The 24,689-nt window shown below is 44.4% G+C and overlaps 1 protein-coding gene across 8 annotated transcripts in view; it reads right to left on the bottom strand.

The window, feature by feature from the left end:
• Nucleotides 1–24,689, bottom strand: part of Eva1a (eva-1 homolog A (C. elegans)) — a 49,892-nt gene that overhangs the window by 18,841 nt on the left and 6,362 nt on the right. For 3 of the 8 annotated variants that reach the window (XM_005385467.2, XM_005385465.2, XM_013514721.1), the window contains exons 2-3: nt 7,730–7,780; nt 7,332–7,445 (exon numbers count right to left, since the gene is read on the bottom strand). The exons of 1 other annotated variant lie outside the window; for it this stretch is intronic. The gene's annotated coding sequence lies outside the window, so the exon portion shown is untranslated. Of the gene's footprint in view, nt 1–122; nt 250–7,331; nt 7,446–7,729; nt 7,781–24,689 lie in introns of those variants that run through there. 4 more of the 8 variants (XM_005385466.2, XM_005385464.2, XM_005385471.2 and 1 more) reach the window with 2 other exon arrangements.

Below are 24,689 nucleotides of genomic sequence, written 5' to 3'. Positions count from 1 at the left end.
TTTTTTTTTTGGTTTTTCTCCGGTACCGGGAACCGAACTCACAACCTTGCGCTTGCCAGGCAGGCGCTTTGCCGCTGAGCTAAATTCCCAGCCCCTCTTTCCTTGCATTTTCCCTGGCTCACCTTTGAAGAACAGTCCATCAGTTTCCAGTAATCATCTCCTCAGTCACTGCTCTCTAACTCCAAGCCACAGTTCACTCCTCTCCTGACTTCCCTGGAGCCTGCACTGACGACACTTGTGTACCTTGAACAGTTTGCCTCATTGCCCAAGTCAAAAAAATGTGTACCTTTGGCAACAGGTCAGGGCTGGCAATCCCAAAACTGCCAAAGTGATTGGGTTCTGAAATACCTATACAAGTTTGAGACCTCACCCTGCTTTCCGCTCTAAGCTCCACGATTCCACCTGTGACTCTGATGCAGCAGTCTCTCCTCTACCCCACACAGACCACCCACGGACAGAACCACCCAAGGGTGAACAGGGATAGGGATCTTGGTATATAGATGTGTGGCCTCTGGCTAGAGAAGCACTTTCCTTTACTAGTATTTCCCTCAGACCCAGCATCATGAGACACAATTCCCTCAGCAAAGCTTCACAGAGAGCTTTTAAGGATGGAGTGAGAGAAGCACCAAAGACCTCGATAACGCGAATGCATTGCTGCAGTGAGCTAAAGGCAGGGAATTGAGCCATAGGGTGCCTAGAAGAACAGAAGGATCCAATGCTTGCACAAGACGCTTGGGCATTTAGTGGGTCACGGAGAATAGAGGGGCCACATGTAGAAGGCCCGCAGAACTATACTCCTGTACAGTGGATGGGCTGGGTCACAACAGAAAAGAACTCTCACTCTAGAAAATCCCAGCAGGCTTGAGAGACCAAAATATGGACAAACAGATCAACTCACAGATAAGACAGAAATAACCACAGGATTCTTAGAGCAACTAGACACCCTGAGAGCAGGATAAAGAATGGAAGCTTTAGGGGCTGAGAGGGGGTTGGCTGCTATTGAGTGTTCCCCGAGCGTCTGAGCCAGGGCGTGGGTCTCCTTCAACAGCATGTGAATTCCTAAAAGGTGACAGCTGGATGACACAGGTGAATGGATAGAGCTACCACGCTGGCTGGTCAGTACGTCTGAGGTCTCCAGGACCCAAGCAGAGAACGAAACCACTGGTATCTGTCGGGTTACCTCAGACCCGTTCCCTCCTACTATCCCTGCCAATGTACCGCGGTGCACGTCTCCTCACTTCTCTCCTGGGAGTCTGACAACAGTCTCCTACTTTTCTCTTTGCTGATACCTTCTTCCTACTCAGTTTCACTCCCATCCTTACCAACAGCGTCATCTTTCTACAACGATACTCTTCACTGTGCGGCCCAGTCCTTCAACTTCAGTTCTCAGCACAACACAGATCCTCGTCCATAATCCCCGACCCTCGCTTCACTGCCACTGTATCACCTACCCAGCTCATGAAGCTACAAGTTAGTGCTCCAATAACACCGTGTCGCTTTCAGTTCCCCAAGTGCACCAAGCTCTTTCATCTTTCCATATATTTGACTATGCTCCTCATTTTACCGAAAATGTACCTGGTAAGTATTTCCTTTAAGGGAGAACTCAAAAGTTCTAAAAAAATACCAAAATCCCAATGACTTTTTTCACAGAAATAGCAAAGTACATATTAACATTCATAGGTAATCTTAAGAGACCCCAAGGAGCCAAAACAATCATGAAATTCTTGGAAAAAAAAAAATAATAAAGTTTGAGGTCTCATGATATTGTATTTCAAAGTTTGTTATGACACTGCCATAATCAGAACAGTGTGGGACTGGCATGAAACAGACATTTGGATCAATGAAATGGAGGTCAAAAAATAAACTTTTACGTATACAAATCATTTTCAACAGGGGTGCCAAGACCACACAAAGAAGCAAAGTACTCTTTTTAATAAACAGAATTAGGAAAACTGGATGTTTGTATGCAAAAGAATGAAACTGGACTCTTAACTTTACTCCAAATCAAATATTAATTAAAAATGGATTGATACCAGGTGTGGTGGTGCACGCCTGTAATCCTAGCACCTGAGAGGCTGAGGCAGCAGGATTGCCTGTAACCCCAGCATTCGGGAAGTGGAGGCAGGAGGGGCTGATGCAAATTCAAGGCCAGCCTGGGCTACATAGTGAGTTCAAGGCCAACCTGGACTACAGAATGAGACCCTGTCTCAAAAAGGAAAAAAAGAATAAAAGTAGAAATGGACTGATGACCTAAATATAGTAGTTAACACTCTGACACTGCATTGTGTTTTGTTTTTTGGTACTGGGAATCAAACTCGGGACCTCGTGCTTGCTAGGCAGCGCTTGTGCTGCTGAGTTACATCCCCAGCCTAACACTCTGTAAAAGTAGATAAAATGGACTCTGTTAATATTAAAAACTTCTGTGCATCAAACAATAAAACAGAATGAAAAGGCAACATACCAAATGGAGGAAATATTTGTAAATTATGTTTTTGATAGGGGTTGAATGTCCAGACTATATAAAGAACTCCTATGACCCACCAAAAACCAAAAACAAACACAATTGAAAAATGGGCAAAGGGCTTGAACAGACATTTCTCTGAAGATACAGAAATAGTCACCTGAAAAGATACTCAACATCACTGATACAGAGATGCAAATCAAAACTACAATCAGATACTACCTCACCTTTAGGATGGCTACTATCAAAAGAGAAAGAAAGAGAGAGAGAAAGAGAAAAGGAAGGAAGGAAGGAAGGAAGGAAGGAAGGAAGGAAGGAAGGAAGGAAAGAGAGAAAGAGAGAAAGAGAGAAAGAGAGAAAGAGAGAAAGAGAGAGAAAGCAAGAAAGCAAGAAAGAAAGAAAGAAAGAAAGAAAGAAAAAAAAGGGCAAGCAATGGAGAGGAAGTAGAGAAAGTGGAATACTTGTGCACTGTTGGTGGGAAGGTAAAACTGTATAGCTGTTAGGGAAAATAATATAGAAGTTCCTCTAAAAATTTAAAATACAATTATCATCATGACCTGGCAATTCCATTTCTAGATATATACACAGTCCAGCAAAAAATATATATATACACATACTTCAGGAAAAGAAAAATAGTAGATGTTTTTTCAACAGATGCTGTTATCCTCATGGGGGAACCCTAGAGGATGTTGCATATCACATAAAACCCACTACACTACCAGTCCTTAGAGAAGAAATTGAAAATGTGTGTGTAGCAATCTCAATGACGAAGGTTACCCAGGCAGCAGTCTGCCCTACTAGTAAATGTCTGGAAGGAAATGGCAAAAGTAATTTGTATGAATCTCATGATGTCTCAGTAAGTTTAGTATTAAAATATTTATACAAGTTTTTCTTTTCCTCAAGTGTGTATACATTTTTTGGCAGACTCCATACACACACACACACACACACATTATATATATATATAATATATATATATATAATATATATATATATAATATATATAATCTCAGTGTTCATCCACAGATGGACAGATAAAATATGGTATAAATCTAAGAGACGATTATAGCCTTAAAAAAGAAGGAATTCTGACACATGTTACAACACAGGTGAGCTCTGAAAACACTATGCTAAGTGAAGTGATCCAGCCACAAAAGGACAAAGGCTATATGACTCCATAGTGTGAAAGCCTATAGTAGGCAAATCCACATAGACAGAAGGTAGAACAGTGGTTGTCAAGGCTGGGCGAAGCCGGACAAAGAAAGTTACTATTTAATGGGCACAGGGTCCAAAGTTTCCGTTTTGCAAACTCTAGATGAATAGTGGCAATGGTTGCAAAATAATGGAAGTGTATTTAATGCCACTGAACTGTACACTTAAAAATAAGCTAAGATGGTAAATAATTCCAGGTACCTCATATCACAATACCACTACTACTAATAATAATAAAGTATTGGTGAGGTACAGTAGTAAATTTTGAAGGTTGCTTCATTTAGAGAATCCTGCAAATTTTAATCCCCAGTTAATGGGAACGGTAGCAGAGCTATGTTTTAGTAGTATTAAAATTGAAGTCAGGCCAGCATGTCTATAATCCCAGCACTTGGGAGGCTGAGGCAGAAGAGTGAGGTTAGCCTGGGCCACACTGTGAGTGCAAGGCGAGCTATGTGACATACACAGCAAGATCCTGTCTCAAAAACAGAAAAACAAATTTTAAATTGAAGTTAGTAAAATTCTAATCCATATCACATAAACATTTAATTCTAAAATATTAATTAAATATTTTTATCTTATATTAAAAATTTGGACAATAAGTTAAGTATAATACATCATATTTATATACTACAACATATCAATAGATGGGAAATTTGTGTTAAATGTACTAAAAATTCATGATTAAAACTAAGGCCTACCACACGAAGCTGTCTCTCTCTGAACCCTGCAGATGCCTTTCTATAGCTAACCAGTATCCAAATAGTCTTCTAGCACTGTACCTATAATATTGCGATTACAATGTGCAGCTTACACATTTGTCTTCTAACCTGAAGAGGCAGCTTACAACTCCTGGTTGCCCAAACACCGTATGATGCTTCACAAAAAGAAGGTTTCGAAAGGCTGGCTGGGGGAAAAGAGCAATCAACCATGAGGTTTATTTTCCTAGGCCTCAGGGAGTGTTTCTGACAGGGTTGAGGTGCAGCCACCTGGAGACTGAAAGTCTCTGAGTGGGCGGCAGGCAGAGCATACCCTCAGGGCTGTGTCGGGGGCACATGCAAGCCTGAGCCTTACCATGGCACAGGCTTTTCCTGCAGGGCTCCCATACCCCCAGTGCCAAAGGACAGGATTGCAGGTGCCCCCAGCAAGATGTAGAGGGACAAAGAAGGCAAGCTAAGGCTGAAAACAGACAACCCCAGAATGTCCCAAGCTAGAGGACAACCTTCGTGGAAGAGTTTCCATGGTCCACAAGGTACGAGTCACCTGAGAACACAGGTTGGCACACTGTCTTGGTTACTTTTCTCTTGTTGCTGAGACAAAATACTTGACGCCCAATATTAAAGAGGGAAAGGTTTATTTAGCTCACAGTTTGTGAAGGTTTCAGTCCATGGTCAGCTGGCTCCAAGGCAGAGTGGCACACAGCAGAGCATAACAGTTCATGGCAGCAGAAAACAGCAAAAGCAACAAGAGCGAAAGGGAGGAGCAGTGGCAAGCAGCCTCTTTCCCTCCCTTATATTGTATACAAACTATTTGCCCCAGGGCAGGTGTAACACTCACATCCATAATCCCAACACGGGGCCATGAATCAATCATCAGCTCTAGAAGCCCACCCCATGACTGCATGAGGCTTTGGGGGGACATTCAGACACAAACCATAACACACACCTTTTCCAGAGAGGGCTGAGAGCAAGTATTTTAGACTTTGAGGGTCACACCGTTTCCCTCACAGCTACTCAACTCGTCATGTAGTACAAAAGCAACCGCAGATGTACCAATGAATAAGTGTGGCTGTATTTAGGAAAAAAACAAAACCCTTCATTTACAAAATAGGCAGAGGTCTCAATTTGGTCCATGGGCCATAGTTTGCAGATGCCTGGCCTACTCTGTACTTCTCAGGGTATAATCCAAGAAGGTGGCAGTAACATTACTTGGGAGCTTATAGATCTGCATAAGCTTGAACACAACCCCAGACCTACTGAACCGAAATCTCATTTTATAGGATGCCCCACTGAATTTGACAAGTGCTGTTCCACATGACCTCCGGATACCCTTCTACACAGGAGCAGAAGACCAGGCAAGTTTCACTGAGTGCCTTCTTCATAAAGCTGACCTGGGCTAGGCAGACTTTTCCTCACAGACCTTGCTATGTAGCTCAGGTTTCTTAGTGATTACAGAGTGCCTGAGAGGGCACACCTGGCCAGAAGACAGGACTCAGCAGAGACAATGCATTCAGGAAGCTGCCAGTGAGAGAGGTTTGTGAAGTAGATATGAACCCAGAGCTGAACTCTGTTCTCAAATCCTTCCCTCTGGGCGCTCCTTTAACAGCGATGGACCAGCTCCAGGTGGCTCTGCACACTTCCCATTGACAGCGGGCCCTACAATTCAAATATGTCTGCATCTCCTCCCCAAATCTAAAGCACTCATCATCCAAGCACAGTGTCATCCTCTGCTCCTCTAGGAAGCCTTTCATCACTGGTGAGCTCCTGGAGTAGTAGTGGTTCTTAATCCCAGGGCAGTTTTTCCTTTCAGAGGATTTTGACAATGTCTGGGGACATTTTGCTTGTCACAGATACTCTGGGTACTGGGGTGGTGATACTGTTATCTAGAGAGGCGGGGCCTTGCGACGCTGCTGAACGTCCTGTGTTACATAGCGCAGGCCCCTGCCACAAAGAATTGCATGGTCCAAAATGATCAGAGTGCCAAGGTGAGAAACCTATTCTAGACCAAACAGTACCTTTTTATTGACCAGGCTGAACAGTTCTCAGGATTTATGAGTCTCATGAGCATTACTAAAATAGAAAGATGTCAAATAGGGGTGCCTGGCAGCTCCCAGGGCTTTCATCAGGGCAGCATGAATCCAAACCCCAGGCCAGCAACTCGTTCTCTGTGACAAAAGCAACTGGACTCTGGGAGAACGGGTCACAAAGTTCTCAAAAGGATACATCATGAACCAAAGCTAGTGTATTAACTCCTATCTGCACAGCCACCTGGCACAAGATCTAGGTTGGGTCCTCCTCGACACTTGACGATGCTGGGAATCATGGTGGTTAGGACAGAATTACAGCTAAGAAGCTGCCATGGCTTTTTGCCAGTGAGAACCCACTGGGTAAATCCCACACTTTGCTAGGGAAAAAAATCATTTCTAGACAACACTGTAGGATCAGTCAACCAGCAGGACAGCACCTACTAATTCTTATGTTACTCTACAACAGCTTTCTTTCATCCACGGTTCAAAGTTCCTTTATCTAATTATGGACAAACTGCTGTACAATTGAATGAAACAGCTTCTTCCCAGCACTTCTGTCCCAGAATAGTGTCTTCTTGACCACATGCTGTTCTCTTGATGAAGATGACAATAAACTCTGTCTTGTGAACCCTCTTGGATCGAATGGGTAATTGGATGCATCTTATTGGCTTCTATTTTAGAGGTAATCTCATTCCCACTGTTGCAAACGAATATTCTCTGCAGCCTTAAGTCCACTCATTTATGCCGTGTATATGCAGTGAATGGCAAAGGGGAAAGTGAAATGCATCTGCTGGTAATAGATTTCTTCTTATATTTCAGGAGCAGTGGTGAGTGTTCCCTGGCATACAAATCCCCAGGCAGGTGACTATCTCATTGCATAGTGCTTAGGAAGTGTAATCTCATTGCTATAGATACCTGGAGTCGGATGTGCCGTCAGGAGGGGAGAACTAGCCGGTAAGAACAGGTCATCCCCAATGGTGCTGATTCCAGCCAGTAAAGGTTCTAATCTTGGTTGGCCCCCGATGGTTTCTGAAAGAAGAAAGAAACAGCACAAAAACATCACACAGTCAGGAGACTGCATCATGCCTTGGATCTGGCGTTGTCATGATCCAACAGAAAAGCCTTGGTAGTGAGTGTCTGGATGCTTGGAGAGCAGGACAGCCTCGCCTCGGAGGACAAAGCCCATTCCCAGAGTTCAAGCTGGAACATGGGTTACAGAAACCAACCTCCCAGGTCACTGCAGGAAGATGCAAGGGGTGAAAAATCAAAGACATGTGCTTCCTCTTCCCTCTCACCAGCCAACACTCACTCACCAACTACGGTGGTCTGGCCCCTCCCTCGGTGCAGTCTGCAGCACAACCTCCCTGGAACAGGAAGGGAGGGAATTCAGTTCTCAGAGAGCGGCACCCAAATGGACCATGAAATGAAGTCTCACGCAATTGTGTGCAGGCACTAAAAACCTGTAAATGCTGATATGTGTGTTCCGCCGGCCTGTTCCTCTAGATGGAAGGCCTCTGCTCAACCCAGCCCAGGGGGCCCCTCTCTGTCAACAGCTTCATTTTAAGTGTGGAGGAAGAATGAGATCAGCTATGGAGCTCCCGGAGCTCTGAGCAGCCCCACCACGTGCGTACACACTCATTCATCTGTCCCCCTGGCGTCCTGCCAGCCCCTGCAGCATCCTGCCTGTTTGCAGCTTTGTAGATAATCATCTCAGCTGCTTCTGCTCCACAAAGGGTTTGCAGCACGCTTCTAAGTCCCTTTCATGAGTCAAGAGAGTAAGGGCAAAAGAAAAAGGAAACGTGAAGCGCGAAATTGGTAGTTTGTTACACACTCCTGTGCCTACGTGCAGAAGCAGGTGTGGAGATTCACGGGTCCACTGTTCTGCAGAGCAGCCTCTTGGAGCCTGAGAGGCACAGGGTCTACTAGAAAAGCAGCTCCAACACACAAGTGGGTTGAACATACGTGCGGGGGGCCGCAGAGAAAATACCGAGCAGAGGGACTTCCTTTTTTTTTTTTTTTTTTGTCTTTTTGAGACAGGTTCTCACTCTGCAGTTCAAGCTGGCCTTGAGCTCACTTTGTAGCCCAGGCTGGTCTTGAACTCCCAACAAGCCTCCTGCCTCAGCCTCCCGAGTGCTGGATTACAGGTATGCGCCACCACACCCGGCTAGGGGACCTCCTGATTTTCTCCATAAGACTGGTGAGGACCTGTGGACAACACATCAATGTGACAGCCTGTCAGCCACTTGGTTTTCTTTGCTCCGACAGTCATTCCTCCAACCCACTGCCACAAATCACATCCGGGACCTTGCCATCACCTGGAAAGGTGGTCTGGTCACCTCTGAGGTCAGAGCCCCTGAAGGTGAACCCCTTAATGAGAGAGACCCTATCTTCATTCCTCTTGGTTCTCAAAGCCTCCCACAATACATGCATAGAGCCAATGCTCAGTGACAGAAATGACACACTAGGAAGGCCCACTCTTCAATGAGAACTTTCTATCCCACTGCTCCATGCCTGGAATGAAAGTCAGTGTACTGCCCAGCCTCTCGGAGACTTCTCACCCTCTTTACAGTCAGTCCAGTTTAACACTCTCATCCCCGTTCACCTGTTCTCCACGCAACCTGGCTGCTACAGCTGCAACATGTCATGCTTTCACCAGCTCCCTTCTGTCGCCCTCCCCTAGCCCTGGACCTAACCCTAAACCCCACCAACTGTCGCCTACCTATTCTCCTGCCCATATGCTAAGGGCTTCAGGAAAAAAAACTACTTGTATTTACATAATTGCAAATAGAAATTTCATGTGTAATGTGTATAAATGAACTTCCTTTCAGTTTCTTTCTCATCATCTTCTTCCCACAGGATCATTTCTTGGTCTTTTGGCTAAGATCAAGTGTAGGACTTTCTTCCCATAGCAGGTATGGTCGAAAAATACAAGGAATGCTTTCATTCTTTTCAAAAGTGTATTGTAGTAAAAAACCTGTTGTCATTAATTTCCCTCAAACTACTCCCTTCACTTCAAACACATTTATCCCATCATCTTCACACCCTCTGAAGCAGTTCTGGAAGTCCTCTTTTGTGAGTGTCTTTCATTGCTGGTAAAGTGGCCATGGCGGAACAAATCAGCTCTATGCTTCCCATGATTACTCCAAGATGGAGACTATGAGCTGGTTATTGAGGACCTCACATCTCATCCTCTCCCAGTACAGTATCTGGCATATAACTGCTTTGAAACAAGCACCATCATATAATGGCTGCTCAAGTTTCTGGGGTTAAGATTGCCAGACACAGGCTTTAAAAGAGAATCAACAGTTTCTGAACCATCAAGGTTATTTATATAACTCCAGAGACACTGGCAAGAGCTTTGTCTTGGTTTGAATGTAAAAGCTGATTTACAAAACTGGAGTTTGCAGACAAGACTCACATCATGGCCACAGATCATGGGCATCCCAGTGCTGTTACAGTGGGGAATCTAACACAAAGCTAGTGCTTTCACATAGGACTGAGCAGAGGTCAGTAGCAGGAATAGCTTACGAAAAGACTTTAAATTTGTAATACACTGTGATATCTTCCAGCCTGGAGTCACGCTGCCTTTCTATTCCAAGACAGGGCCTGCTTGTCTTAAGCCAATAAATATTTAGTAAACCCCACTAGAGCCATTTATTTCATAAAGCATTCTGCTGCTAACAAGGGACTGAAATGCTCTAAAAAAAGGTCCATGACTTAGTCACTTCTGTGTCCAATGCTTGACTCACAATAAGTGCTTCCTGTGAATGAATGAATCTAGAAAAGAATTAATGTGAACAGTGAGACAGATTTGCAACTTAGTTACACATAAACCAAATAAAGATAATGTAAATTAAGTGGTGCAGGGGTACTTAGAAATGAGTAATTGGGCTGGGGATATGGCTCAGTGGTAGAGTTCTTGCCTTGCATGCACAAGGCCCTCGGTTCGATCCCCAGTACCACAAAAAAAATAAAATAAAATAAAATAAACAAGCAAATAGAAATGAGTAATCAGTTCCAATAATGGGGCAGCAGTGGTGAGAACCCATGAAGACTTCACAGCGGGTAACATTCAAACTGAATGCTGAACTACACAATATTAATTTAATTACTAATTATACCAACAGCTCACATTTATTGAGAGCTTCCTCTGCAACCATGCAATTTGCTGAAAGATTTATGAACAATATTTAACCTAAGCCTCACAACAAGCCTGTGATGCAGGTGGGATAATTTTCAGTTTTCAAATGAAAAGACCATGGCACGTAGAGGTAAAGTTGCTCAAGATCACCCAGCTAGAAAAGGCTGGTGCTGGAATTTAAAGGTAGGCATCCCAATTCCAATGACTTAACTTCTCAACTATCGTTTTCAAGAGTAAAGAAAGACACTAACGGCAGAAGGAAGAACATGAGCTAAAGCATATGGCGTACCTGAAGCAAGGGGGTAGGAAAAGGGACTCAACAGAAGTTGCTGCTGGAAAAGCAAAGTTGGAATTGGAGATCTCCAGTGCCTGTGGATGTTGAACTTGATTTTATGGGTAATAATATTGGCAGGACAGTGACATGGTCGGTTCGGCTTTCTAGGAAGGAAATGCTTGTGAAGCATAGAAGATGTGTTGAAGAAGCCAGAGATGGTCTGAAAGGTTCATTAGGGGGTTAAGCAGTCCTAAAGAATGATGAGCATAAAATACTAAGGGGATGAAGTAGTTAAAGGAGCTAGCAATCTACACATGCGGTACAGACCAAGAAACACAAACACCTGACAAAAAGCCTGCTCTCTCCAGTCAAAATACCAACAAAGAAGCATCTAGAAAGGCAGGCAACTTTTCTTTTCCCATACCCCTTTGTTCTTTACTCTTCTGATGAAACAGAAGTATAAAAGGGGTGTCAAATAGAAAACAGAAAATAAACAGACCTAGCGCAGACTTTGGCTACTGACATTTTTTTTTCCTCTTTCTTAATTTTTTTTTTTTCTTTTTGCAATTGGTAGTGCTTGGAGTATATAACGACTACATTCGTCATGGAGAATCACTACATGTGCCTAACACTTTAATGCTTTCTACTTCCTCTCTACGCCCTCCTTCAGCGCTTAGTCAAAGTAGGAAATTCTTAAACACCCAGTCTACTCCAGTCAAAAAATGGTGGCCTCGCCCACAACCACACCAGCAAAGCCTGAGTCAAAAGCTTAGACCTCCACCCTCAAAGGACCATAACAAGAAGCCTCGGTGTCCATGCCAGACTGATGACAAAGAAGGCCAAGCAGGGACACAGCTGGTAATGAGTTACACTCCCTGGCAATACTGGGGAGTTAGTCCATTTTGTGTTGCTGTAGCACAGTAGTACCACAGACTGAGTAATTTACACAGAAAACTCAAAATCCTTAAGAACACAGACACAGAGAATCTTTAACATAATATCCACAAATAGAATTCAATAACCTGTAAAAGTGGTTTTTTTCATGAGCTTATTCCAAGGACATTAGGTTTATACTGTATTCAAAAATTAATGATGTAATCTGCCATAACAGTAAGCTAAAAAGGAAAAGTCACACTGATTGATGCTCAGTTTTGGAGACTGGAGTCTAAACAGTGTACCACAGACTCTGGCAAGGTCTCTAGATCACCACAAGGTGGAAATGCATGTGAGAGGGGGCCAGCACAGAGCAGACAGGAAGCCAAAGAGGGACAAGGGACCAATTAGGGTCCTATGAGAACTACCTTAACCCCTTCCAAGGACACTCTTCTAATGACTTAAGGTACTTCTGCTAAAAGGTCCTCTTCAAGGTCCCACTACCTCCCACATAGCCAACTGGAGACCAAAACTCCACACATAAACCTTTGGGGGACAAATCTTAGCCAAACCATAGCAGAGCTCAATGAATAGTAATTATAATTTTTATGTGCCAATGGTATATGATACCATTTAGAGCCACATTTCCTTATCTTTTTATATCTGAATAGATACAAACACAGGCTATGGCTTGTGCCTCACAGACTTTGCCAAGAGAGCTTACTTTTATCAAATGAGTAACATGTCCAAAAGATGTGAAAAACAGCCCGGTCCTAGCATTTCATTGTACAAAGCCAATGGTGAGTTTCCACAGCTGCTGGCTTCAGCCTACCCAGAGGAATACTTTAGTGAAATATTAATCTCCAAGAAAGCCACACTGGGATAAGATTGCACAGTAATTCAAGCAGCATGTGCAAAATTTATTTAGTGTGGTCAGGAATGGTTTTTATTATGTGAAGACTTGAGAATGAGAATAAAGTGATTGAAGATGTTTAACTAAATCAGTCCTACAAGCTCTGGATGCTCCCAGCCCTCTCCAGTTTGAGTTTATTTCTGCAGTTCCCAAATCCTAAACACAAAGGAAGCTCACATGGAATTGAATGATGGCACTGCTGGAACTAAAATGCAGCCAGCAGCAAAAGCAACCAAGGTAGCAGACGCCAGTGCTGGCAATCCAAAAACACCCAGGGTGGCATGGAGGTCAAATGTCCAATCAATCACGGGCTGAAAAGTGGATGCAAGTTTTGTTTTTCAATTTTTTACTAGCTCCTATTTGCAGTACGTGATTCCATTTGTGGTGGGGAGTTGGTACACGTACAAAGCACATCTCAGTCCTCTTTTCATCCCCTTCCCCTCTACTCCCCTCTCCATTGATCTCTTGGTCCCCTTCTCTTTTGCAAAAGATCTATCCCTTTTTGTCATATTATCTACCTTTTATTTTGCCCTTTATTTATATTTTGGGTTTCTCACATAAGAGAAACCCTGCAATATTTAAACTTGTGTGTCTTTTATTTCACACAGTATGGTGTCAAGGTGCATCCATTTTCTTACAAATGACTCGAGTTTATCCTTCTGTACGGCACAGCGGTACGCCATGGTGTGTAAATGCCACATTTTCTTTATCCATTCATTGTGGATGGACATTAAGGTCACTTCAGTATTCAGCTATTATGAATTGTGCTGCTATAAACATGGGTATGCATGTATCACTATACTGATGTTTAACTCTTTGGGAAAGATACCTACAAGAGAAATAGCTGAGTCAAAAGGAGTTTCTAGTTTTAGTTTTTTGAAGAACCTCTATACTGATTTCCATAATGACTATACTAGTTTACATTCCCACCAAGAGTGTAAAAGTACTCCTCTTTCCCCAGTCTCATCAGTATTTCTTATTATTTGATTTCCATACCTTTTGGAGTAAGAGGGAAAGTCAGTGTTGTTTTCATTTGCATTTCTCTAATAGCCAGCGATATTTAAATTTTTTCCTGTACTTACAGGCTATTTGTACTTCTTCTTCTGAGAAGTCGCTATTCATTTCAGTTGCCCATTTTATGATATCCTTTACTTTGGGGTGGGGGGTTCCTAATTTTTTTTAGTTCTTTATATAGTCTAGATATTATTCCTCTGTCCAAAAAATAGCTGGCAATTTTTTTCTTATTCCGTAGGTTGTCTCTTCTCTACGCTGGTTGTTTCCTTTGTTGTACAAAGGCTTTGTAATTTGATATGAGCCCATCTATTTGTTCTATGAAGTACTTCTTGTCTCTGGGGTTCTGTTCAGAAAGTTCTTGTCTATCTATGCCTGTGTCTTCAAGTTTTATCCATTGTGTCTTCCAACAGATTAAGTGTCTCTGTTTTAACATTAGATCTTTAACCTATTTTGATTTTAGTTTAATGCATGATGATACATATGGATCTAGACTCAATCTGTTGCATGTCACTAGTGGGTTTTCCCAGCACCATTATCCAATAGGCTATTTTTTCCAGTGTATGTTTTTGGCCTGTTTGTCAAAGATCAGGTAAGTTATTAAGTCTGGGGTTGTTTCTATATCCTCTATTCCATTCCATTGATCAATGTCTACGTTGTGCTGGTGCCATGCTGTTTTTATCACTGTAGCTTTATAATATAACTTAAACAAGTCTGAGATTATTATGACTCCTGCTTTGTTCTATTGACCAGGATGGCTTTTGCTATTTTGGGTCTCTTCTTGTTCTATGTGAATTGTAGGGTTATTTTCTCCAGTTCTGTGAGAAATGTTAGTATTTTGACTGGAATTGCACTGAATTTCTGTGTTGGCTTTGGAAGCGTAGCCATTTTGACTATACTCATTCTGCCCACCCAGGAACAGGGGATATCCTTCCATTTTCTAGTGTCCTCTTCAATCTCCTTTTCCAGAGAACTGTAGTTTTTAATCATAAAAGGTCTTTTACTTCCTTGGTCAGGTTGATTCATGAGTAACTTGTCTTGATGCTCTTTTGAATGGTATCATGCTATGGTTTGTGTCTAGATGCCCCCTGAAAGCCTCATGTAGTCATAGGATTTTTTGGAGGTGGCTGCATTTAGAGTATGTGATTGACTCACAGTGCAATGCTTGGATTAAGGGTGCTAGGATTAAGGGTGGGTAACTGCAGAATCAGTTCACTGACTGGACTGGCACTGCCCTAATCCCAGTAGACTGGATTCAACATAAAGGACAGAAAGAGGCTTGTCTTGCTCTCTCTTGTTACTTTTGCTGCCTTCTCCCACCACGAAGTGTTCCACTTCTGCCATGTGCTGGCAGAGCCCTGGAGCGAGCCAATTATAGAGTGAAACCTCTACAAAGTGTGAGCTAAAGAAACCTTTCCTCCTGGGCACACATTCATCTGACCACAACACGGAGCCCTGCTAAATGTCCCACGTGAGACCACAGCTGTCTTACTCCAATGCAATGCAAGTCAAACTATTTCTTTCAAAGGTTTTACAAATACTGGACTCAAATTAATTTTAAAGAATTCTTTTAACTGTAAACAAGTACACTCCAGTATGTTACACCAAATGTACACAATCAAAGGTTGGAAGTGTAGCTCAGTGGTTGAGTTGCGTGCTTAACACACACAAAGCCTTTTGCGATCCCCAATACTGAAAATAAAACCTGAAGGAACAATCACTAACCTCACTGGTTTACAGGCCATGGCTTAATATACTCCTCCTGCCCGCCTCAGAATAAAGGTTCTCCTGCCAAAACCATGAATGTGTTTGAACACAGATGTGTCATTAATTAGGAAACTTGTAGTTCCAAAACGGTCTTTCAGCAATTTGGATCCTTGCAAGTCTTTTCATGCTGGAAATCTGCACAAGCAAGTACACTATCACTACTCTGGCTTCCACATAGCAGGTTCAGTGAAAACGCCAGGCAAGACTCAGTGACTTCTACTGAATGCCCACTCTAATAACGCTTTTATCGAGACATAACAGCAAACCATAGAACAAGCGACAGTAGAGTATGCTGCACCAGCGTACGTATGATTGGGGGCTTCAGTGCTCGTTTCATCTGACATGGTGTGGCAGACATTTTCAGATCTGAACAAGACCAAATCAGTAAGGCAGGTCCACTCTATCAGGACTCCTGTGACAGGTACAGCATCAGTGATGAAACTGACAACTCAAGTTTGGGCTCAACACGCCAAATGAAGCATTTTATGCTCAGCTAAAAAATTTAAGTGATTACTGACGAGAAAAAGGCACTGGAGTTTCTGGGGAAAAATTTAATAACATAATTAACACCTCACAATGACACAGTATAACTTGGGTAGTATTTTCTGCCAAAGACATAAATTGTTGAAAGAACCTGTTCATCTGCTCCTTTCAGTTAAAGCCTCTAAAATTAAAGAATGCAAACCTTGTTACATAGTGTTAGTGAATGAAGATTAAAACCAACTTTCCCTCTATTCCTCTTTCAAGTTTCAAGATCAGTTTAATCAGACAGTCTGGGCCGGGTGTGGTGCCACAGCTGAGGCGTGGTGGCGTGTGCCTGTGATTCCAGCTCTCAGGAAGCTGGGGCAGGAGGAGCCCTACAAGTTGGAAACCACTCTTAGCTACATATGAGTTCAAGGCCATCCTGGACTACATAAGGAGACCCTGTCTCCGAAAAACAGAAACAAAAACCAGAACTCAGGTATCCTGCTTAAAGTGCTATCACTCCCAACACCTAGTTGTCAGAGTTTCACCCCAGGCTAAAACAGCCAATACTAAATATAGGGGAGCATATGACAGTGAGCAGGTAATGAACATGCAGCTGTCACCCCAGACCCGCAATTTCAAATTTTCATCTTCACCACAGCACTGTCATTATTCTCATTAATGAACTATAGTCAACTAGAATTATCAAGTAAATGACATATGTGTAACACAATGCTGGCTTCTTTGGATCTATTCGCTGATGTAATACAGGCTAAAACCTTCTAAAGGCACAGTACAATGTATACATGGGAGAAGCCCAACATATTAAGCAAGAAAAGATAAGAAAAACAGATCTTTTTTGATAAGATGGCAGGAACCAGATAAGAGCTGGTATGCCTTAGGCCCAGCCCCAGGTATAAGTTCAAAGCCCAAAATGAGGCTTGTTGAATTTATCAATGAAGCAGCACAAACTGTGTATCACTTGTTACTGGAGTTGGGAGACCAGGAAACTCTGGACACGAAGAAAGAAGGAAGGCCATGAAGGAAGTTCTGCCTTCCCCGGAGAACCATATTCTGACAGACAAGCAAGCAGATCAAAGAGATGGCTGTCGGGGGTAGCCAAACGTGGGCACTCAGCATTAGGGCCAGCGTAGCTGTGATGCCAGCAATGCAAAGAACATCAGGAGCAGCAAGATCTCTGGACTTCAGGCACAGAAAAAGTGGTGACCAGACATGAGATTGTGGGAGAAGGAAAGTAAAGGAAAAGTGCAGCCTGGAGAGAAGCAGAGCCAGAAGCACAGGACTCACTCACCCCCTCAGTCAGCCAGGAGGCACTGATGATACCGGCATCACACTAGGGCTGGGGCAACAATGACAGTGAGCCCCAGTCAGTGCCCCTGCAGGAAGTGACCTTGTTACCGCTGAGAGGAAAGCAAGGGAGAAGGGCCACTGTTGGCTTCTTGGAAAGGTAGCTCCAATGGTGAGCCTCTGAGCAGAAAGTATAAAAGTTCATCAAGTCAATAGTTAGGGGTGGGGTAAGGGGAATGTGTCCCAAGTAGATCAAATGAGTAAAGACAGAGAGGACCTTTGACGGGCTGGGGCCAGGTTGTGAAGGCCTGTTGGACTCTTCTAGGACTTGAACTCAGCACTAGCCAGCTATGGAGGATGCTAAGCTGGGAGAAGCACAATAAGCACCTGCAAGGACACTTCCCTACTCAATTGTGTCACACTGTCTGCCCCTGCGGCCACCCATAAGAACTCTGTAAGAACAGGAACTTTTTAAAATTTCACTTTTACAACGCTGAAGCTTAGCACAATGCCTGGAATGTAGCAGGAACTCAAACCCCATTGTGCTGTGAACTAATAAAAATGAACGGTCAAAGCACTCAAAGCATGGAGAGGAGGAAGGGAGCTGGGAAGCAGCTGCAGGGAGTGTGGCTGCAGAACGCTGCAGTGGCCAAGACTCAGCAGGTAGGACAGGAACCCCGCTGAAATGTAGGCATGAAACTATGAGCAGAATCTCCAAATTCCAAGCAGCACCTAGGGCAGGAGACAGAAAAGATGATCACATATGGAGATCCCTTGGTGGAGGAAAAGGACCGGGACTCACTCAGGCGCCTTGATCTGAAAAGGCAACTGCATTCTTAGGAAACAGTTATGTTGTGGGTAGAATCATATCCCCAAGCCACATAAAAGATATGGTGCTGTTCTCACTCCCAGGACCTCCAAATTCAACCTCACGTGGAAGAAGTCTTTGAAGATGGAGCTTAAATCAGGGATTCCATAACCCATAACCTATGAGCAGCCTGCCTTCTCCATCTTATAATATAAAACGTACAATATACATTATGAGGTTAGAAACGTGAGTCCAGGCCTGATTGCTGCCCATCCTTACAAACACAGAATAACCTGTCCCTTGCAGTTCTGCAGATAAAATCATCAGCAGTTCAGAACCTTAAAGGGCTGGATTGATCTCGGAAAGAACTAAGGGACGAGGGGAGAGGACAGGGTTGTGTAAGCTTCTAGATGGGGCCCCGTGCCCCACCATGGAGGAAGGAAAAAGAATCCGCCTCTTAGGAATGGTCCAGCTTTGACACTGTGCTCGGGTTAAGTCTCCGCTCCACCATTTACGAGCTATGTGACTTTGCACAAACGATTTATCAGTTCTAAACTTCAGCTTAAAAACAGAAAAGAGTACTTAATAGTCTGAAGAATTTTTAGGAATTGTGCCTAATAATGCAGTAATCTATGTAAGGCACCAAGCACAATGTCTGGTGACCAGCAGGTGACCTCCTAGGTTGTGGGCATGATTCTGAGTCACATGCCCCAAAGGCTTGTGGTTATTTTTTTTTCTTCCTGCAGTGGGAAAATAAGTCCACTGAGCATTAAAGAAAAAAACAGACATTTCTCATCAAACTGGGCATGGAATCTTGGCGTTTTTACCTTGGAACATGTCACAAACCATTTCTCCTCATTGTCCCTTCATTAGTTGCTCTGAATTAGAGCACAAGGTCTTAACTGGCCTCTCTACCTTCACGCTGTCTGTCTTCTAACCAATCTCAACGGAGCCACCAGAATAATCATTCTGGAGTAGGGGGAAGCCAATGACACCTCATGGGTAAATCCAGTCCTGTGGCTATTTTTATGTATAAAGTTTTATTGTAACAAAGCTAGATTCATTCATTTACACACTGTCTACAGCTGATTATGCACTGCGGTGACACAGCTGAGTAGCTGTGTCAAAACCTGTACAACCCACAAAATTTCCTTTACAGAAGAAGTTTTCTGGCCCATTGTTAGGTACTCCCTGCAGTGGTTTGCTGCTAAAAACTATTACATGTTAGTAGCCCTACCTCATCTCTTGCCATCGTCCTCTGTGTGCCATGAACTCCGCCCTTGCTGGCTAAGAGTCCCCTCAAACACACCATCTTTCCTCCACTAAGAACCACTGTTCCTTTTGCATTTAGAAAACTCCTCCCTATTCTTTAAACTTCTTCTAAATGCCCCTTCCTTTTGAAGCTTCCAGAACTCCTCTCTTATGCGTATCCAAGGGTCAGGCACCTCTTCCTTGGAGCTGCCTTGGCAACATCTTTCTATCTCTCCAATAAACAGCATGTTGTATACACTCTCCGTATCTGTCTACAAAGGGTGTGCATACCTGCCTGCTTCCCTAGACACCCCCAATCCAGCTGACTTCTTCCTCATTCCCTGCTACACCGCCCAATCTTTTTTCTGACATAGCACTCACTATAATTTTTTTTTAATCCTACATTTATCTGTGTATTTATTTCTCTAAGTTCCATCCCGTAACAACTATGATCTCCAAGAAGGCAAGAACTAAGGCTATGGACATCGCCACCACTTTAACCTCACCCAGCCTGGAACTAGCCACGTAGCAGTTGTAGACTGTTGCATGAATAAATGACTGGTTCAGTGAAAATAAAACCTTTTCTAGTGAGTCAAACGCAGGTGAAAGAATCTAAGCATTTATTATCAGGGGACACCAGACACGGGCTTCTGGACCCTTCTGACATCCCACAGCTGGCAAGGTTGAATGGCCATGAGCACCTCTGAGAGGACGGCTGACGTACACAGCCCTTTGCACCTATCCTTAAAATCAGTAGGGGGCATGTACGTATGTCTTTCCCATGACAGAAAAATAACCAGAAGAACTGTAATAAAGCCAGGATATCCCAGCTGGACCCTCCTGGAGAAGGATGTGCCCCATTCCTTGGCTACTAGAAAGGTGAGGCAAGATACCTAAGGCTCTTTTCCTCTGTTGCTAGGGAGAGGTGCTTACCTATGCATCCCACCCACAACCACCTAAAGGCAAGGGCAAATCCAAATGAGAGACAATCTGGCCAGGACAGGAGTATGCAGGGGGCTAAGCAGGGGTGTGCTTCTTTGCTTCCCAGTGTCCTCCAGGACCAAGGGAACCTCTGACCTTGAATGTGATTCTCGAAAGATGCCCTGTTCACTTTTCCTATACCCAAAGGCTTAAGATCAAGCAAATAACTCATGTGAGTTGTTGCTTCGTGTGCAAAAAAAAAAAAACAAAAACCACAAAAATATCCTGAGGTGATTTTCTGTGTGGCCTTTCTGATTTAGGACAGTATTTCTTCGGGGAAGTCCCATAAAGGCCCTCTGTGAAGGTGTGTGCATGCACTGAGATCTTTCCAAGAAGAGCACAGATGCCATTTCAACCAAGACAAATTTATGAAGTTGGCAGCCAAACCTTAATTCTAGCTCTGAGCCTCGGGGATGTCAGGACCATGAACCAAGGCAAAGCTGAATTTCTTGTTTAAGACATGCTTTTAACCCTCTATGGCACCTACCTGTGGCCTGAATAAAACAATTCTAGGTATTAAAACACAAAGATTGCCTTGGCCCGCAGATAAATACATTATCTTGTCTGCTGGACCCATGTTCTCTAAGCCTGGGAAATGTCAGTCTTTTTCTTGTGTGAGTGTGTGCATCTGCAGGTGTGTGTGTGTGTATGTACTGGGGATTGAGCTTTCACACTGAGTTCCAACTTCAGCCCTTTTTTAGTATTTTATTTTGCGACGGGGTCTCCCTAAGTCGCTAAGTCACACAGGCTGGGATTGAACTTGTGACCCTCCTGCCTCACCTCCCAGAGTGCTGGGATTGCAAGCACATGCCGCCATGCCTGATTAGTGCCTTCCATTATTAAGAACTTAAACTGCAGTAGCCAAATCATCCAGGGTCATTCCAAGTAGACAGCAGTTACCCCCGCAAGCATCCTTATAATATATCTCCATTTCCTCTAAGACGCAAGCCACTTTCTGTTCCTTCCACATATTTGCTCAGAAGATCAAGTGTTTTGTGTCCAGTCCAAACCTGTTGTCCTTTCCCCACAGCCCTACCATGCTGGACCCCCTCTTCCTCCTTCCCCAGAGCCTCTTGCTCCTTGGTAGGGCCCCTGGGGCTCATCCCTCCCGCTCCATGCATGATTTTCTTCTCTAAAACAGTACCTCTGCCTAACACCTGTAGCTACCGCCCTTTCACTTCCAGCTTCTGTCACCAAGCTCTGGAAGTAACTGCCTATGCTTCATGGCTCCACTGCCTCACTCTACATTTGTTCAATAACCTGCTCATCTCTCAATCTCCCCTCATCAAGTCACGAACAGTTTCCCAGTTCCTCGGTTCCTGCGGACTTCTATGTGATCTGATGCAGCCAATCCCTCCCTCTTCCTCTCTCCAATCTCACATTTCCTTCTGCTTCTCTGCACGTCCCCTCCCCTTGCTTTCACAGGAGCCTCTCCTTCCATCCCGTAGAGGTCGGAGTTGCCCCCAGAACCTCCAACTCACAGAGCAGTCTAGCACTGGTCTCAGAGCTGGATAGCTGAGCTAAACTCCATTGCTGATAACTGTGTGACCCTGGGCAAGTCACTTAGCATCTCTGTGCCTCAATTTCCTCCACTGTAAAATAAGTAACATAACATTATAGTAGTCCTTGCTGGCAATGGCTGTTGAAAGGGTTACTATACAGAGTTGAGATCACCTAACACATAGTCAATAAGCTTTATCCATCATAAGTGTTCTTCCCACACTCTATAATTCTCTTATGATCCACAACTCTGGTTGATCTACGCCATGACTTCACTACTTCCTGTTAAGCTTGCTCATGAATCTTCCTTAAGACCTCGCTCCTGAAGGTCAACCCTACACAAACATCTGCCCACAGACATCTCCCTCTGGCTCCTAGCTACTTCACAGTCAGCATGTTTGAAACTGAGCTTGCTGCGCTCTCCTGCGTACACTGCTCCCTCCTTCTCCTCCTCCTCCTCCTCCACTGCCTCTCCTGTGAATAGCCCCACTATCCTTCCTGTTGGCTGCTCTGGCCAAAATGTCACAGTCATCTCAGACTCCCTGCCCCTCCCTTCCTCCTCCAGCCAAATTGCGTTGACTTTTTGCTAAAGTATTTCTTGACTCTGTGCCCAATTCTCCACCCTGACTACCAGTGTCTTCGTTAGAGCCTCATTATTTCCCACCTGGATGAAAATAAATAACAGTACTTAAGATAATACAGGCCACTATTATCATATGGCAATTATGGATAGATCACTGTGGTAGACAGTTCACATATTTCATCACACACAGCCCTGACCACCGTATGCCCTATGCCATACCACCCATGTGGAACAAACTAGCGTCCCTATTTTCAGAGAAGACAGAGGCTCAGAAACATTTACTATACAGCGAGCGACACAAGGATGTTGCAAGCCTGGAAAGTACACTGAGATGTTTCTGACTCCTGACCCCACCCGGGTATTTTCCATCCCCCTACACCGCAAGGGCATCCTTATTGGTCTTCTTGTTTTCCTTCCCCTTCTCCTCTGTTGCCAGAGAGATCTAGCACTACAATGTAACTCTGACCCCATATCTCCTTCATATGAATCTTGCAGCAGCTCCCCTGTGCCTTTAAATAAAGCCCAGCTTCACTAGTCAGGTCCTTCCTGATGTCGCTACTTCACTTACAAATTCACCTCCCTGCTCTCCAGCCGCACCTACCTTTCTTGCAGGTGTGTCTGCTCACCTGGCCTGTACTCCTCACCAGCCTTTTTGCCTATGTTCTCAATCTCTCCCTCCCCATTTCCCCTCCCCCTTCCCCTTTTTTCACTCCCTGCTTCTCCCCCTCCCCCCCCTCCTCCTCCCTCTCTCTCTCTGTCTCTCTCTGTCTCTAACCCGGCAGGCACTGTCTCAGTCTCCTCAGTATACGTGGTCCTGCCATGAAGTGGAGTTGAGCTGTTTTCTTTGGGACTGCCTCTAGCACTGCATTTTAGGACAGTACCACAGCACTAGTTTGGGTGTGTCATCCATAATTCCTGTGTTGGAAAATTAATCACCAAAGTCACGCATTAATGGTATTTGCAGGAGGGGCCTTTGGGAGATAATCAGGAATAGATGAGCTCATGAGGGTAGGACTTTAGTGACTGCATTTGTGGCTTTATAAGAAGATGCAGAGACCTGAGCTAGCACCTTTGCTCTATCTTGCCATATGATGCCCTCCACTATCTATGTCACAAGCCAGCGGAAAGACTGCCATTAGATGCCAAGCTAGACTTCCAGACCATAGACTAAATAAACCTCTTTTCTTTATAAAATACCAAGTCTCTGGTATTCTGTTATAGCAATAGAAAATGGATTATGGCAACATTTATTGATTGAGCCTACTGTATGCCAGAGTTTGCAATGGACCCTGGTGAACTGGAAATCCACAAGACCTTCTCCCGCTTTTAGAGAAGATATTTTAGTGAAGGATGGACAGCAAAAGGATGCATTACCATCTCCAATTCCCTTCTCTATCTCTGCACTGGACTGCTGGGCTCCCTGGGCAAAAAGAGTATCTTGTTCATCTTTGTGTTCCCAGAGCTTGGAAGTACATGTGGTACATGAGGGTGTCAGTGAACACTGACAGGCTGAGCTGAGCAGACACATCAAGGCCACCAAGCCATCTCTGTGAGCACAAAGTTCCTGGTACAAGCACACTTCTCACTTTCTTGTGTCTTTTCCACACTAAATGTCAGGTCATTGTCCTCTGGATGTCCACAGTATTCTCAGGGTATAATGCTGGGCAATGTCCAAGGCAACCATCCTGCCCCATGAGACCGATTCACTGAGGGCTACACAGACCGCGTTCTCCTGGGCAAAGGCAGCGTTTAGCTCATTCCCTTCTGGTGCTCATTCCCACAGATTCACTGTTTCATCTCAGGGCAACGAAGAAGGGAGCTGCTGTCCAAGGTTACTCAGCCAAGGTGCACGCAGGACAGAGTGTAAGGAAAGTATTGCATATGTCCTCCAATAAAGACCCTGCCTGACCCTTCCCATGGGTGGCTGTGGCCTGTCTTGTCCTGACAAGATCAGTCGGCAAGAGGATAGAGAGCTATTTGTGCAGGTGCCTGGGACCGGGGTGGGGGTGGAGATTAGGCAGCCCTTCTGATCTTGTGGCCTCAAGCAGGAACAAGATCTCCTGGAGTCTGTTCCCTGCAGCCACTGCCCTTCTGAGTGACAAGCAGGAGGGCGCAGGGCAAAGGGGAGAGGCTCACACAGAACAGGTGTTCGGCAGAAAGCCTTGTTTTCCTCCAAAGTTTATGGCAGAGTCTCTACCTCCTCTCCTGGTGAAGGACAAAGTACAGGCTGCCTTGGTGATCAAACAGGGCTGAGAGGAGGAAGACCGTCACTGAACTCTCAGAGCAGAGTCTTGCACTGCCTCAGGGTCAGCTTCTGCATCAGGCAGGCTGAGGCAAAGGGAGAGAAAGGAGGGAAATGGTCATGCCCGCCCTGACCACAGCAGCCTACCCTCTTCTA

Source organism: Chinchilla lanigera, unplaced genomic scaffold (genome assembly GCF_000276665.1).
Source record: "Chinchilla lanigera isolate Chin_1 unplaced genomic scaffold, ChiLan1.0 scaffold00023, whole genome shotgun sequence".
NCBI lineage: Eukaryota > Metazoa > Chordata > Mammalia > Rodentia > Chinchillidae > Chinchilla > Chinchilla lanigera.
Note: the sequence above shows the minus strand (reverse complement) of the source record. Positions and strands in the feature narration are given on the sequence as shown.